Source organism: Lissotriton vulgaris, chromosome 9 (genome assembly GCF_964263255.1).
Source record: "Lissotriton vulgaris chromosome 9, aLisVul1.2, whole genome shotgun sequence".
Taxonomy (NCBI): domain Eukaryota; kingdom Metazoa; phylum Chordata; class Amphibia; order Caudata; family Salamandridae; genus Lissotriton; species Lissotriton vulgaris.
The window spans coordinates 539880609-539893883 of NC_141697.1; the positions used below are offsets into that span (position 1 = coordinate 539880609).

The 13275-nt window shown below is 43.5% G+C and overlaps 9 non-coding genes across 9 annotated transcripts; all 9 read right to left on the reverse strand.

The window, feature by feature from the left end:
* Positions 1-49: 49 nt before the first annotated feature.
* TRNAG-CCC (transfer RNA glycine (anticodon CCC)) lies at positions 50-121 on the reverse strand. The gene has a single exon. It is a non-coding gene; the product is annotated as a tRNA-Gly (tRNA).
* A 1528-nt stretch (positions 122-1649) lies between these two features.
* On the reverse strand, positions 1650-1721 carry TRNAG-UCC (transfer RNA glycine (anticodon UCC)). The gene has a single exon. It is a non-coding gene; the product is annotated as a tRNA-Gly (tRNA).
* Positions 1722-3233: 1512 nt separating this feature from the next.
* Positions 3234-3305, reverse strand: TRNAG-CCC (transfer RNA glycine (anticodon CCC)). The gene has a single exon. It is a non-coding gene; the product is annotated as a tRNA-Gly (tRNA).
* Positions 3306-4840: 1535 nt separating this feature from the next.
* TRNAG-UCC (transfer RNA glycine (anticodon UCC)) lies at positions 4841-4912 on the reverse strand. Its single transcript has one exon. It is a non-coding gene; the product is annotated as a tRNA-Gly (tRNA).
* A 1522-nt stretch (positions 4913-6434) lies between these two features.
* Positions 6435-6506, reverse strand: TRNAG-CCC (transfer RNA glycine (anticodon CCC)). The gene has a single exon. It is a non-coding gene; the product is annotated as a tRNA-Gly (tRNA).
* Positions 6507-8034: 1528 nt separating this feature from the next.
* Positions 8035-8106, reverse strand: TRNAG-UCC (transfer RNA glycine (anticodon UCC)). The gene has a single exon. It is a non-coding gene; the product is annotated as a tRNA-Gly (tRNA).
* A 1522-nt stretch (positions 8107-9628) lies between these two features.
* Positions 9629-9700, reverse strand: TRNAG-CCC (transfer RNA glycine (anticodon CCC)). The gene has a single exon. It is a non-coding gene; the product is annotated as a tRNA-Gly (tRNA).
* A 1528-nt stretch (positions 9701-11228) lies between these two features.
* Positions 11229-11300, reverse strand: TRNAG-UCC (transfer RNA glycine (anticodon UCC)). Its single transcript has one exon. It is a non-coding gene; the product is annotated as a tRNA-Gly (tRNA).
* Positions 11301-12822: 1522 nt separating this feature from the next.
* Positions 12823-12894, reverse strand: TRNAG-CCC (transfer RNA glycine (anticodon CCC)). Its single transcript has one exon. It is a non-coding gene; the product is annotated as a tRNA-Gly (tRNA).
* Positions 12895-13275: the final 381 nt, after the last annotated feature.

Sequence of the window (13275 nt, forward strand, 5' to 3'; positions counted from 1 at the left end):
ATGTTGCATTACAATATATCCTGCTTGCAGAATATATAAGTATTTTCAGTGCGTTGGCCGGGAATCGAACCCGGGTCAACTGCTTGGGAAGCAGCTATGCTCACCACTATACCACCAACGCCCTCTGATGTGTTAGCTCTCGGTTCTAAATATTACGTTGCAGAAATCAATGACTATCTTGCACCAGCTTCAATGGTGCATTTGGTTTAGATACCAACATGAGAAGCAGTAGAACGTTTTTTGCAGAGGGTAAGGAACTGGGGATTGAAACCAAGGACAAAGTTGTGCAGAAGAGAAGAAATGAAAAGCAACAGTACAAATAGTAGAAATGAGCATATATAGGCAGCATGGGAAGCAAAGCAGGGAAGAGAAAGAGAACATTCCATGAAATGCCCAGGAGATAGATAAGAGCAGAACAAAAAGGGAAGAATGAAATTCAAAGCATGCCCAGAAAGTTGTGTGAAGCTCCCACCAGTCATTTATGGTTATAATTGTGTGTCTTTACTTTCAAAGTACAGGGTTGTACCTTTCACGATCACTCTTGTATTACACAGACACGAATAGTTGAGAAGTCTTTTCTCACATAGCTGGTACAAGCTTGCACTTTTCCTTTCTGGCTATGTGGAAATGACAGCTTGGTCCTTGGAAGGAAAATCAAGCAAAATTAGCAGAGGATGGTTTCGATCCATCGACCTCTGGGTTATGGGCCCAGCACGCTTCCGCTGCGCCACTCTGCTCCTTTGTGAAAGTGTTCTGTTTATGCAGATGAGGAGGCATTCAGAGAAGTGACGTGGGATTGGTCGGGCTCTCACCTCATTTGCCTAAGTATATCGCAAGGCATGCTGGGTGCAGAAAATCTTTATCTTCCCCTCTCACAATCAGTCACAACTGAAAGTCCAGACCCTCTTATTCACTAGCCGTTTCAGGCCTTTAACAAGACAACAGCTCTCCGACGCTCTCTGTCTCTCTCTCTCTCTGTGATCCTAGTGCTTGCATGCTCAGTATTTGGCTTTACCTGGGAGCCAGAGATCTACCCGGTGAGGGCTTGCCGGTATAAGGCTTTAGAGCGTTTGGGAGCGTTCGGTACATGAGAGGACGTTGGACTGGAAGCTATGCAAATTTGAAGCATCCAAACTTCCTGCTGCAGTCGGAGGCTCTTTCCATGGACATCTGCCTTTTGGATTCCTCTAAACTTGCCCTCTGATGAAACATTTTGTGAGCTGCAGTTACCTCCGACGGCTACAAGGTGGTGCTACATTCAGGTGAGGGCACAAGTATGCACAAAATGTTGGGGACTTTTGCCAGATTTATTGCTGGATCTTGCATATTTTTTTCAGAGGCTAAATATTGCCTAGGAAATGCTTTTTAACATAGAGATGCTGGAGTTAAAATGTCTGGTCAGGCCTCAGCCCTTTCATTGTCTGCCACTGTAACATATTTTTTTACCAGTACATGTGAGTGGTGACTCTGCTTTATGAAACTTATCATATATTAGGACAATGAATATAGCAGAAGGGGCGATCGAAATGCTTGCCTACATATTTGTTTATTTTTTATATAATGGCTGATTAACCTCTTAATTATATTACCATTTTGTGAAATGTTGCTTTAAAATATATCCTGCTTGCAGAATATATAACTATTTGTACTGCGTTGGCCGGGAATCGAACCCGGGTCAACTGCTTGGAAGGCAGCTATGCTCACCACTATACCACCAACGCCCTCTGATCTTTGCGCTCTCGGTTCTAAACATTAGGACCCTGAGTTCAATGACTATCATGCACCAGCTTCAATGGTGCATTTGGTTTAGATACCAACATGAAAAGCAATAGAAAGTTTTTGTAGAGGGTAAGGAACTGGGATTGAAACCAAGGACAAAGCTGTGCAGAAGAGAAGAATGGAAAGCAGCAATACAAATAATAGATATGAACACATAGAGGCAGCATGGGAAGCAAAGCAGGGAAGAGAAATAGAGAACATTCCATGAAATGCCCAGGAGATAGATAAGAGCAGAACAAAAAAGGGAAGAATGAAATTCAAAGCCTCCACATAAAAGTGTTTGAAGGTCCCACCAGTCATTCATGCTTATTATTGTGTGCCTTTACTTTCAAAGTACAGTGTGGAGCTTTTGACGATCCCTCTCTTGTATTTCAGCAGACACAGATAGTTGAGAAGTCTTTTCTCACATAGCTGACACAAGCTTGCGCTTTTCCTTGCTGGTAGCGTGGAAATGACAGCTTGGTCCTTGGAAGTAAAATCAAGCAAAATTAGCAGAGGATGGTTTCGATCCATCGACCTCTGGGTTATGGGCCCAGCACGCTTCCGCTGCGCCACTTTGCTCTGTTGTGAAAGTGTTCTTTTTATGCAGATAAGGAGCATTAGGCAGAGTAGCATGGGATTGGTCTGGCTCTCACCTCATTTGCATAAGTATATCCCAAGGCATGCTGGGTGCAGAAAAACTTCATCTTCCCCTCTCACAATCAGTCATAACTGAAAGTCAGACACTCTTAGGCACTAGCCGTTTCAGGCCTTTATCAAGACAGTAGCTCTTGAACCATCTCTCTCTCGCTCTGTGATCCTAGCACTAGCATGCTCAGGATTTGGCTTTACCTTGGAGCCAGAGATATACCCGGTGAGGGCTTGCCCGGTGTGAGGCTTTTGAGCGTTTGGGAGCGTTGTGGACGTTGGACAGGAAACTATGCGAATATGAAGCCTCCAACATTCCTGCTTCAGTGAGTGGTTCTTTCCATGGACATCTGACTCTTGGATTCCTCTCAACTTGCCTTCTGATAAAACATTTTGTGAGCAGCAGTTTCCTTCGACAGCTACAAGGTGGCGCTACATTCAGGTGAGAGCACAAGTATGCACAAAATGTTAGGGACTTTTGCCAGATTTATCGGTGGATCTTGCATATTTTTTCAGAGGCTAGATATTGCCTAGAAATGCTTTTTAACATAGAGATGCTGGAGTTACAATGTCTGGTCGGGCCTCAGCCCTTCCATTGTTTGCCCACTGTAACAAATTTATTACCAGCACATGTGTGTTGTGACTCTGCTTTATGAAACTTATCATATAGTAGGACAATGTATGTAGCAGAAGGTGCGATTGAGATGTTTGCCCACGTATTTGTTTATTTTTTTATATATGGCTGATTAATCTGTTCGTGAAATTTCCATTTTGTGACATGTTGCATTACAATATATCCTGCTTGCAGAATATATAAGTATTTTCAGTGCGTTGGCCGGGAATCGAACCCGGGTCAACTGCTTGGGAAGCAGCTATGCTCACCACTATACCACCAACGCCCTCTGATGTGTTAGCTCTCGGTTCTAAATATTACGTTGCAGAAATCAATGACTATCTTGCACCAGCTTCAATGGTGCATTTGGTTTAGATACCAACATGAGAAGCAGTAGAACGTTTTTTGCAGAGGGTAAGGAACTGGGGATTGAAACCAAGGACAAAGTTGTGCAGAAGAGAAGAAATGAAAAGCAACAGTACAAATAGTAGAAATGAGCATATATAGGCAGCATGGGAAGCAAAGCAGGGAAGAGAAAGAGAACATTCCATGAAATGCCCAGGAGATAGATAAGAGCAGAACAAAAAGGGAAGAATGAAATTCAAAGCATGCCCAGAAAGTTGTGTGAAGCTCCCACCAGTCAGTCATTTATGGTTATAATTGTGTGTCTTTACTTTCAAAGTACAGGGTTGTACCTTTCACGATCACTCTTGTATTACACAGACACGAATAGTTGAGAGGTCTTTTCTCACATAGCTGGCACAAGCTTGCACTTTTCCTTTCTGGCTATGTGGAAATGACAGCTTGGTCCTTGGAAGGAAAATCAAGCAAAATTAGCAGAGGATGGTTTCGATCCATCGACCTCTGGGTTATGGGCCCAGCACGCTTCCGCTGCGCCACTCTGCTCCTTTGTGAAAGTGTTCTCTTTATGCAGATGAGGAGGCATTCAGAGAAGTGACGTGGGATTGGTCGGGCTCTCACCTCATTTGCCTAAGTATATCGCAAGGCATGCTGGGTGCAGAAAATCTTTATCTTCCCCTCTCACAATCAGTCACAACTGAAAGTCCAGACCCTCTTGGGCACTAGCCGTTTCAGGCCTTTAACAAGACAACAGCTCTCCGACGCTCTCTGTCTCTCTCTCTCTCTCTGTGATCCTAGTGCTTGCATGCTCAGTATTTGGCTTTACCTGGGAGCCAGAGATCTACCCGGTGAGGGCTTGCCGGGTATAAGGCTTTAGAGCGTTTGGGAGCATTCGGTACATGAGAGGACGTTGGACTGGAAGCTATGCAAATTTGAAGCATCCAAACTTCCTGCTGCAGTCGGAGGCTCTTTCCATGGACATCTGCCTTTTGGATTCCTCTAAACTTGCCCTCTGATGAAACATTTTGTGAGCTGCAGTTACCTCCGACGGCTACAAGGTGGTGCTACATTCAGGTGAGGGCACAAGTATGCACAAAATGTTGGGGACTTTTGCCAGATTTATTGCTGGATCTTGCATATTTTTTTCAGAGGCTAAATATTGCCTAGGAAATGCTTTTTAACATAGAGATGCTGGAGTTAAAATGTCTGGTCAGGCCTCAGCCCTTTCATTGTCTGCCACTGTAACATATTTTTTTACCAGTACATGTGAGTGGTGACTCTGCTTTATGAAACTTATCATATATTAGGACAATGAATATAGCAGAAGGGGCGATCGAAATGCTTGCCTACATATTTGTTTATTTTTTATATAATGGCTGATTAACCTCTTAATTATATTACCATTTTGTGAAATGTTGCTTTAAAATATATCCTGCTTGCAGAATATATAAGTATTTGTACTGCGTTGGCCGGGAATCGAACCCGGGTCAACTGCTTGGAAGGCAGCTATGCTCACCACTATACCACCAACGCCCTCTGATCTTTGCGCTCTCGGTTCTAAACATTAGGACCCTGAGTTCAATGACTATCATGCACCAGCTTCAATGGTGCATTTGGTTTAGATACCAACATGAAAAGCAATAGAAAGTTTTTGTAGAGGGTAAGGAACTGGGATTGAAACCAAGGACAAAGCTGTGCAGAAGAGAAGAATGGAAAGCAGCAATACAAATAATAGATATGAACACATAGAGGCAGCATGGGAAGCAAAGCAGGGAAGAGAAATAGAGAACATTCCATGAAATGCCCAGGAGATAGATAAGAGCAGAACAAAAAAGGGAAGAATGAAATTCAAAGCCTCCACATAAAAGTGTTTGAAGGTCCCACCAGTCATTCATGCTTATTATTGTGTGCCTTTACTTTCAAAGTACAGTGTGGAGCTTTTGACGATCCCTCTCTTGTATTTCAGCAGACACAGATAGTTGAGAAGTCTTTTCTCACATAGCTGACACAAGCTTGCGCTTTTCCTTGCTGGTAGCGTGGAAATGACAGCTTGGTCCTTGGAAGTAAAATCAAGCAAAATTAGCAGAGGATGGTTTCGATCCATCGACCTCTGGGTTATGGGCCCAGCACGCTTCCGCTGCGCCACTTTGCTCTGTTGTGAAAGTGTTCTTTTTATGCAGATAAGGAGCATTAGGCAGAGTAGCATGGGATTGGTCTGGCTCTCACCTCATTTGCATAAGTATATCCCAAGGCATGCTGGGTGCAGAAAAACTTCATCTTCCCCTCTCACAATCAGTCATAACTGAAAGTCAGACACTCTTAGGCACTAGCCGTTTCAGGCCTTTATCAAGACAGTAGCTCTTGAACCATCTCTCTCTCGCTCTGTGATCCTAGCACTAGCATGCTCAGGATTTGGCTTTACCTTGGAGCCAGAGATATACCCGGTGAGGGCTTGCCCGGTGTGAGGCTTTTGAGCGTTTGGGAGCGTTCGGGACGTGAGTGGACGTTGGACAGGAAACTATGCGAATATGAAGCCTCCAACATTCCTGCTTCAGTGAGTGGTTCTTTCCATGGACATCTGACTCTTGGATTCCTCTCAACTTGCCTTCTGATAAAACATTTTGTGAGCAGCAGTTTCCTTCGACAGCTACAAGGTGGCGCTACATTCAGGTGAGAGCACAAGTATGCACAAAATGTTAGGGACTTTTGCCAGATTTATCGGTGGATCTTGCATATTTTTTCAGAGGCTAGATATTGCCTAGAAATGCTTTTTAATATAGAGATGCTGGAGTTACAATGTCTGGTCGGGCCTCAGCCCTTCCATTGTTTGCCCACTGTAACAAATTTATTACCAGCACATGTGTGTTGTGACTCTGCTTTATGAAACTTATCATATATTAGGACAATGTATGTAGCAGAAGGTGCGATTGAGATGTTTGCCCACGTATTTGTTTATTTTTTTATATATGGCTGATTAATCTGTTCGTGAAATTTCCATTTTGTGACATGTTGCATTACAATATATCCTGCTTGCAGAATATATAAGTATTTTCAGTGCGTTGGCCGGGAATCGAACCCGGGTCAACTGCTTGGGAAGCAGCTATGCTCACCACTATACCACCAACGCCCTCTGATGTGTTAGCTCTCGGTTCTAAATATTACGTTGCAGAAATCAATGACTATCTTGCACCAGCTTCAATGGTGCATTTGGTTTAGATACCAACATGAGAAGCAGTAGAACGTTTTTTGCAGAGGGTAAGGAACTGGGGATTGAAACCAAGGACAAAGTTGTGCAGAAGAGAAGAAATGAAAAGCAACAGTACAAATAGTAGAAATGAGCATATATAGGCAGCATGGGAAGCAAAGCAGGGAAGAGAAAGAGAACATTCCATGAAATGCCCAGGAGATAGATAAGAGCAGAACAAAAAGGGAAGAATGAAATTCAAAGCATGCCCAGAAAGTTGTGTGAAGCTCCCACCAGTCATTTATGGTTATAATTGTGTGTCTTTACTTTCAAAGTACAGGGTTGTACCTTTCACGATCACTCTTGTATTACACAGACACGAATAGTTGAGAAGTCTTTTCTCACATAGCTGGTACAAGCTTGCACTTTTCCTTTCTGGCTATGTGGAAATGACAGCTTGGTCCTTGGAAGGAAAATCAAGCAAAATTAGCAGAGGATGGTTTCGATCCATCGACCTCTGGGTTATGGGCCCAGCACGCTTCCGCTGCGCCACTCTGCTCCTTTGTGAAAGTGTTCTGTTTATGCAGATGAGGAGGCATTCAGAGAAGTGACGTGGGATTGGTCGGGCTCTCACCTCATTTGCCTAAGTATATCGCAAGGCATGCTGGGTGCAGAAAATCTTTATCTTCCCCTCTCACAATCAGTCACAACTGAAAGTCCAGACCCTCTTATTCACTAGCCGTTTCAGGCCTTTAACAAGACAACAGCTCTCCGACGCTCTCTGTCTCTCTCTCTCTCTGTGATCCTAGTGCTTGCATGCTCAGTATTTGGCTTTACCTGGGAGCCAGAGATCTACCCGGTGAGGGCTTGCCGGTATAAGGCTTTAGAGCGTTTGGGAGCGTTCGGTACATGAGAGGACGTTGGACTGGAAGCTATGCAAATTTGAAGCATCCAAACTTCCTGCTGCAGTCGGAGGCTCTTTCCATGGACATCTGCCTTTTGGATTCCTCTAAACTTGCCCTCTGATGAAACATTTTGTGAGCTGCAGTTACCTCCGACGGCTACAAGGTGGTGCTACATTCAGGTGAGGGCACAAGTATGCACAAAATGTTGGGGACTTTTGCCAGATTTATTGCTGGATCTTGCATATTTTTTTCAGAGGCTAAATATTGCCTAGGAAATGCTTTTTAACATAGAGATGCTGGAGTTAAAATGTCTGGTCAGGCCTCAGCCCTTTCATTGTCTGCCACTGTAACATATTTTTTTACCAGTACATGTGAGTGGTGACTCTGCTTTATGAAACTTATCATATATTAGGACAATGAATATAGCAGAAGGGGCGATCGAAATGCTTGCCTACATATTTGTTTATTTTTTATATAATGGCTGATTAACCTCTTAATTATATTACCATTTTGTGAAATGTTGCTTTAAAATATATCCTGCTTGCAGAATATATAACTATTTGTACTGCGTTGGCCGGGAATCGAACCCGGGTCAACTGCTTGGAAGGCAGCTATGCTCACCACTATACCACCAACGCCCTCTGATCTTTGCGCTCTCGGTTCTAAACATTAGGACCCTGAGTTCAATGACTATCATGCACCAGCTTCAATGGTGCATTTGGTTTAGATACCAACATGAAAAGCAATAGAAAGTTTTTGTAGAGGGTAAGGAACTGGGATTGAAACCAAGGACAAAGCTGTGCAGAAGAGAAGAATGGAAAGCAGCAATACAAATAATAGATATGAACACATAGAGGCAGCATGGGAAGCAAAGCAGGGAAGAGAAATAGAGAACATTCCATGAAATGCCCAGGAGATAGATAAGAGCAGAACAAAAAAGGGAAGAATGAAATTCAAAGCCTCCACATAAAAGTGTTTGAAGGTCCCACCAGTCATTCATGCTTATTATTGTGTGCCTTTACTTTCAAAGTACAGTGTGGAGCTTTTGACGATCCCTCTCTTGTATTTCAGCAGACACAGATAGTTGAGAAGTCTTTTCTCACATAGCTGACACAAGCTTGCGCTTTTCCTTGCTGGTAGCGTGGAAATGACAGCTTGGTCCTTGGAAGTAAAATCAAGCAAAATTAGCAGAGGATGGTTTCGATCCATCGACCTCTGGGTTATGGGCCCAGCACGCTTCCGCTGCGCCACTTTGCTCTGTTGTGAAAGTGTTCTTTTTATGCAGATAAGGAGCATTAGGCAGAGTAGCATGGGATTGGTCTGGCTCTCACCTCATTTGCATAAGTATATCCCAAGGCATGCTGGGTGCAGAAAAACTTCATCTTCCCCTCTCACAATCAGTCATAACTGAAAGTCAGACACTCTTAGGCACTAGCCGTTTCAGGCCTTTATCAAGACAGTAGCTCTTGAACCATCTCTCTCTCGCTCTGTGATCCTAGCACTAGCATGCTCAGGATTTGGCTTTACCTTGGAGCCAGAGATATACCCGGTGAGGGCTTGCCCGGTGTGAGGCTTTTGAGCGTTTGGGAGCGTTCGGGACGTGAGTGGACGTTGGACAGGAAACTATGCGAATATGAAGCCTCCAACATTCCTGCTTCAGTGAGTGGTTCTTTCCATGGACATCTGACTCTTGGATTCCTCTCAACTTGCCTTCTGATAAAACATTTTGTGAGCAGCAGTTTCCTTCGACAGCTACAAGGTGGCGCTACATTCAGGTGAGAGCACAAGTATGCACAAAATGTTAGGGACTTTTGCCAGATTTATCGGTGGATCTTGCATATTTTTTCAGAGGCTAGATATTGCCTAGAAATGCTTTTTAACATAGAGATGCTGGAGTTACAATGTCTGGTCGGGCCTCAGCCCTTCCATTGTTTGCCCACTGTAACAAATTTATTACCAGCACATGTGTGTTGTGACTCTGCTTTATGAAACTTATCATATATTAGGACAATGTATGTAGCAGAAGGTGCGATTGAGATGTTTGCCCATGTATTTGTTTATTTTTTTATATATGGCTGATTAATCTGTTCGTGAAATTTCCATTTTGTGACATGTTGCATTACAATATATCCTGCTTGCAGAATATATAAGTATTTTCAGTGCGTTGGCCGGGAATCGAACCCGGGTCAACTGCTTGGGAAGCAGCTATGCTCACCACTATACCACCAACGCCCTCTGATGTGTTAGCTCTCGGTTCTAAATATTACGTTGCAGAAATCAATGACTATCTTGCACCAGCTTCAATGGTGCATTTGGTTTAGATACCAACATGAGAAGCAGTAGAACGTTTTTTGCAGAGGGTAAGGAACTGGGGATTGAAACCAAGGACAAAGTTGTGCAGAAGAGAAGAAATGAAAAGCAACAGTACAAATAGTAGAAATGAGCATATATAGGCAGCATGGGAAGCAAAGCAGGGAAGAGAAAGAGAACATTCCATGAAATGCCCAGGAGATAGATAAGAGCAGAACAAAAAGGGAAGAATGAAATTCAAAGCATGCCCAGAAAGTTGTGTGAAGCTCCCACCAGTCATTTATGGTTATAATTGTGTGTCTTTACTTTCAAAGTACAGGGTTGTACCTTTCACGATCACTCTTGTATTACACAGACACGAATAGTTGAGAAGTCTTTTCTCACATAGCTGGTACAAGCTTGCACTTTTCCTTTCTGGCTATGTGGAAATGACAGCTTGGTCCTTGGAAGGAAAATCAAGCAAAATTAGCAGAGGATGGTTTCGATCCATCGACCTCTGGGTTATGGGCCCAGCACGCTTCCGCTGCGCCACTCTGCTCCTTTGTGAAAGTGTTCTGTTTATGCAGATGAGGAGGCATTCAGAGAAGTGACGTGGGATTGGTCGGGCTCTCACCTCATTTGCCTAAGTATATCGCAAGGCATGCTGGGTGCAGAAAATCTTTATCTTCCCCTCTCACAATCAGTCACAACTGAAAGTCCAGACCCTCTTATTCACTAGCCGTTTCAGGCCTTTAACAAGACAACAGCTCTCCGACGCTCTCTGTCTCTCTCTCTCTCTGTGATCCTAGTGCTTGCATGCTCAGTATTTGGCTTTACCTGGGAGCCAGAGATCTACCCGGTGAGGGCTTGCCGGTATAAGGCTTTAGAGCGTTTGGGAGCGTTCGGTACATGAGAGGACGTTGGACTGGAAGCTATGCAAATTTGAAGCATCCAAACTTCCTGCTGCAGTCGGAGGCTCTTTCCATGGACATCTGCCTTTTGGATTCCTCTAAACTTGCCCTCTGATGAAACATTTTGTGAGCTGCAGTTACCTCCGACGGCTACAAGGTGGTGCTACATTCAGGTGAGGGCACAAGTATGCACAAAATGTTGGGGACTTTTGCCAGATTTATTGCTGGATCTTGCATATTTTTTTCAGAGGCTAAATATTGCCTAGGAAATGCTTTTTAACATAGAGATGCTGGAGTTAAAATGTCTGGTCAGGCCTCAGCCCTTTCATTGTCTGCCACTGTAACATATTTTTTTACCAGTACATGTGAGTGGTGACTCTGCTTTATGAAACTTATCATATATTAGGACAATGAATATAGCAGAAGGGGCGATCGAAATGCTTGCCTACATATTTGTTTATTTTTTATATAATGGCTGATTAACCTCTTAATTATATTACCATTTTGTGAAATGTTGCTTTAAAATATATCCTGCTTGCAGAATATATAAGTATTTGTACTGCGTTGGCCGGGAATCGAACCCGGGTCAACTGCTTGGAAGGCAGCTATGCTCACCACTATACCACCAACGCCCTCTGATCTTTGCGCTCTCGGTTCTAAACATTAGGACCCTGAGTTCAATGACTATCATGCACCAGCTTCAATGGTGCATTTGGTTTAGATACCAACATGAAAAGCAATAGAAAGTTTTTGTAGAGGGTAAGGAACTGGGATTGAAACCAAGGACAAAGCTGTGCAGAAGAGAAGAATGGAAAGCAGCAATACAAATAATAGATATGAACACATAGAGGCAGCATGGGAAGCAAAGCAGGGAAGAGAAATAGAGAACATTCCATGAAATGCCCAGGAGATAGATAAGAGCAGAACAAAAAAGGGAAGAATGAAATTCAAAGCCTCCACATAAAAGTGTTTGAAGGTCCCACCAGTCATTCATGCTTATTATTGTGTGCCTTTACTTTCAAAGTACAGTGTGGAGCTTTTGACGATCCCTCTCTTGTATTTCAGCAGACACAGATAGTTGAGAAGTCTTTTCTCACATAGCTGACACAAGCTTGCGCTTTTCCTTGCTGGTAGCGTGGAAATGACAGCTTGGTCCTTGGAAGTAAAATCAAGCAAAATTAGCAGAGGATGGTTTCGATCCATCGACCTCTGGGTTATGGGCCCAGCACGCTTCCGCTGCGCCACTTTGCTCTGTTGTGAAAGTGTTCTTTTTATGCAGATAAGGAGCATTAGGCAGAGTAGCATGGGATTGGTCTGGCTCTCACCTCATTTGCATAAGTATATCCCAAGGCATGCTGGGTGCAGAAAAACTTCATCTTCCCCTCTCACAATCAGTCATAACTGAAAGTCAGACACTCTTAGGCACTAGCCGTTTCAGGCCTTTATCAAGACAGTAGCTCTTGAACCATCTCTCTCTCGCTCTGTGATCCTAGCACTAGCATGCTCAGGATTTGGCTTTACCTTGGAGCCAGAGATATACCCGGTGAGGGCTTGCCCGGTGTGAGGCTTTTGAGCGTTTGGGAGCGTTCGGGACGTGAGTGGACGTTGGACAGGAAACTATGCGAATATGAAGCCTCCAACATTCCTGCTTCAGTGAGTGGTTCTTTCCATGGACATCTGACTCTTGGATTCCTCTCAACTTGCCTTCTGATAAAACATTTTGTGAGCAGCAGTTTCCTTCGACAGCTACAAGGTGGCGCTACATTCAGGTGAGAGCACAAGTATGCACAAAATGTTAGGGACTTTTGCCAGATTTATCGGTGGATCTTGCATATTTTTTCAGAGGCTAGATATTGCCTAGAAATGCTTTTTAACATAGAGATGCTGGAGTTACAATGTCTGGTCGGGCCTCAGCCCTTCCATTGTTTGCCCACTGTAACAAATTTATTACCAGCACATGTGTGTTGTGACTCTGCTTTATGAAACTTATCATATATTAGGACAATGTATGTAGCAGAAGGTGCGATTGAGATGTTTGCCCACGTATTTGTTTATTTTTTTATATATGGCTGATTAATCTGTTCGTGAAATTTCCATTTTGTGACATGTTGCATTACAATATATCCTGCTTGCAGAATATATAAGTATTTTCAGTGCGTTGGCCGGGAATCGAACCCGGGTCAACTGCTTGGGAAGCAGCTATGCTCACCACTATACCACCAACGCCCTCTGATGTGTTAGCTCTCGGTTCTAAATATTACGTTGCAGAAATCAATGACTATCTTGCACCAGCTTCAATGGTGCATTTGGTTTAGATACCAACATGAGAAGCAGTAGAACGTTTTTTGCAGAGGGTAAGGAACTGGGGATTGAAACCAAGGACAAAGTTGTGCAGAAGAGAAGAAATGAAAAGCAACAGTACAAATAGTAGAAATGAGCATATATAGGCAGCATGGGAAGCAAAGCAGGGAAGAGAAAGAGAACATTCCATGAAATGCCCAGGAGATAGATAAGAGCAGAACAAAAAGGGAAGAATGAAATTCAAAGCATGCCCAGAAAGTTGTGTGAAGCTCCCACCAGTCATTTATGGTTATAATTGTGTGTCTT